The following is a 2,936-nucleotide window of genomic DNA, read 5'->3' on the forward strand; positions in this document are numbered from 1 at the left end:
ACCACTTTCTGGAAGGTAGGACGTGCAGAGAAGTGAAGATAGATGACAGGGGGAGGGCCCAGCTCCTGGGAGGCAGTACAGCAGCGGAGCACAAAAATCCTAACTTTTAGAAGTCTGCTCCACTGAAGGACATTGCTCCAGAGGCTAAGCAGGGGATGTAACCCTTGCAGGGACAGTGTAGTCTCAGGACCCATGGGGTCACAAAAAGACCAGGGGTGCCTGAGTGCAGCAAAGCTCCCAAGTATCAAGCAGGGAATCCGGCAGAGATGGAGCCAAGCAGTGGGCTCTCAGCATGGGGTTAATTTAAGCCATTAGGCGAGGCACATCCAGGCCACTACTCTTCAAGCAGGAACCCCACCAGTGGCAGATCCGGGGATACTCACCTTTTCCCTCTGGGGGTAGTGGTGCAGGAGCATGCTGCAGGAATCAGCTGGGTTTGGAGACTCCAAATGGGGCCATGCGCCAGAGAAAGAAAGTCACTCTGGGTGACTCAGAGCATGGCCAGAGACCAGGGAGACAGGAGGGACTGACTGCTTTTCTCTGAGGGCACACTGTGGAGTGGGGCCCTGAGCTCTCAGCTCCTCCTGCCGGAGACCGGGAGGCCGCCATTTTCATTCTTGTCCTCCAGAACAGTAAGGAAAGCAGTCAGGGAACAAAAGCTCCCAGAGCAAATCCAAGCAGATTACTTAGCCTGGCCCCTGGCAAGGGCGGTGCAATTCCACCTTGGGCAAAGACATTTGAGAATCACAGCAATAGACTTCTCCTCCAGAAGATCAGCAAGAACATCCAGCCCAGACCAAGCTCACTGATCAAGGAGAACAGCGGAATTCCACACTTGATCTTAGCCAAAAGGCCGAGAAGCGATGAGAACAGCGGAATTCCAGAGGAGGGGAAAGCAATGCATAGAATTCATGGTTTTTTTCTCCCCATGATCCTTTAGTCTTTCAAAGTTAAACATTTTTAATTTTATTTTTTTCTTATTCTATTTTTAAAATTTTCCCTCTTTCCTATTTTAACTATTTTGTCTTACCAATACCTTTTTAAAAATATTTTAAAATTTTCATTATTATAGTCATATTCTACCCCTTCTTTATATATATATATATATATATATATATATATATATATATATATAAGAAGAAACTGTATCCCAAAATTTTAAAGAAAGAAAAGCTTACATAATATATGTAAGCTTTTCTTTCTTTAAAATTTTGGGATACAGTTTCTTCTTTTTTTTTTTTTAAGATTTTATTTATTTGACACAGAGAGTTATCACAAGTAGGCAGAGAGGCAGAGAGAGATGGGGAAGCAGGCTTCCTGGTGAGCAGAGAGCCTGATGTGGGCCTCAATCCCAGATCATGACCTGAGTTGAAGACAGAGGCTTAACCCACTGAGCCACCCAGGTGCCCTGGGATACACTTTCTTCTAACAGATCAAAATACACCCAAAACCAAGTGTGTGGCTCTGTTCTATTCACCAGTCATATATATTATACATAGACATAGACATAGACATATACTTATACATACATATAGATATATACATATATATAATCTTTTTCTCCCCCTTTTCTTCCTCTCCTACCCCCCCCCATATTGGGTCTCTTCTGATTTGGTTGGTGTATATTTTTCTGGGGTCATTGCCACCCTTTTAGCATTCTGTTCTTTCATTCATCTATTACTATCTAAATAAAATGACAAGTAGGAAAAACTCACCTCAAAAAAAAAGAACAAGAAGTACAAGAGGCAGTACCAATGGCTAGGGACCTAATCAATACTAACATTAGTAACATGTCAGATCTAGAGTTCAGAATGACAATTATCAAGGCGCTAGCTGGGCTTGAAAAAAGCATGGAAGATATTGGAGCATCCCTTTCTGGAGAAATAAAAGAACTAAAATCTAAGCAATTTGAAATTTAAAAAGCTATTAATGAGGTGCAATAAAAAAATGGAGTCTCTTACTGCAAGGATAAATGAGACAAAGGAGAGAATTAGTGATATAGAAGACCAAATGATGGAGAATAAAGAAGCTGAGAAAGAGACAAACAACTACTGGACCACGAGGGGAGAATTCGAGAGATAAGTGATAACATAAGATGAAATGATATTAGAATAATTGGGATCCCAGAAGAAGAAGAAAGGAGTGGGAGCAGAAGGTATATTGGAGCAAATTGTAGCAGAGAATTTCCCTAATTTGGTGAAGGAAACAAGCATCAAAATCTAGGAGGCACAGAGAAACCCCCCTCAAAATCAATAAAAATAGGTCAGCACCCTGTCATCTAATAGTAAAACTTTAAAATTTCAGTGACAAAGAGAAAATCCTGAAAGCAGCTCAGGACAAGAACTTTGTAACATACGGTGGTAGACATATTAGATTGGCAGCAGACCTATCCACAGAGACCTGGCAGGCCAGAAAGGACTGGCGTGATATATTCAGAGCACTAAAGGAGAAAAACATGCAGACAAGAATACTATATCCAGCTAGGCTGTTATTGAAAATATAAGGAGAGATAAAAAGCTTCCAGGACAAACAAAAACTAAAATAATTTGCAAACACCAAACCAGCCCTACAGGAAGTATTGAAAGGTGTCCTCTAAGACAAGAACAAGCCTAAAAGTAACAGATAAGAAAAGAACAGAGACAATATACAGTAACAGTCACCTTACAGGCAATACAAAGTCCCTAAATTCATATCTTTCAATAGTTACCCTGAATATAAATGGGCTATATGCCCCAATTAAAAGACAAAGGGTATCAGAATGGATAGAAAAGCAAGACCCATCCATATGCTGTCTGTAAGAAACTCTTTTTAGACCCAAAGACACCTCCAGATTTAAGGGGGTGGAAAACAATTTACCATGCTAATGGACATCAAAAGAAAGTTGGGGTGGCGATCCTTATATCATATAAATTAGATTTTATGCCAAAGACTATAAT

The 2,936-nt window shown here is 40.8% G+C and overlaps 1 pseudogene; it reads right to left on the reverse strand.

Annotated features, from left to right (window-relative positions):
* Positions 1–686: 686 nt before the first annotated feature.
* LOC123388262 lies at positions 687–865 on the reverse strand (annotated as a pseudogene).
* Between the last annotated feature and the right edge of the window lie 2,071 nt (positions 866–2,936).

This window comes from Mustela putorius, unplaced genomic scaffold (assembly GCF_011764305.1).
Source record: "Mustela putorius furo isolate JIRA1106 unplaced genomic scaffold, ASM1176430v1.1 tig00003896_pilon_pilon_pilon, whole genome shotgun sequence".
NCBI lineage: Eukaryota > Metazoa > Chordata > Mammalia > Carnivora > Mustelidae > Mustela > Mustela putorius.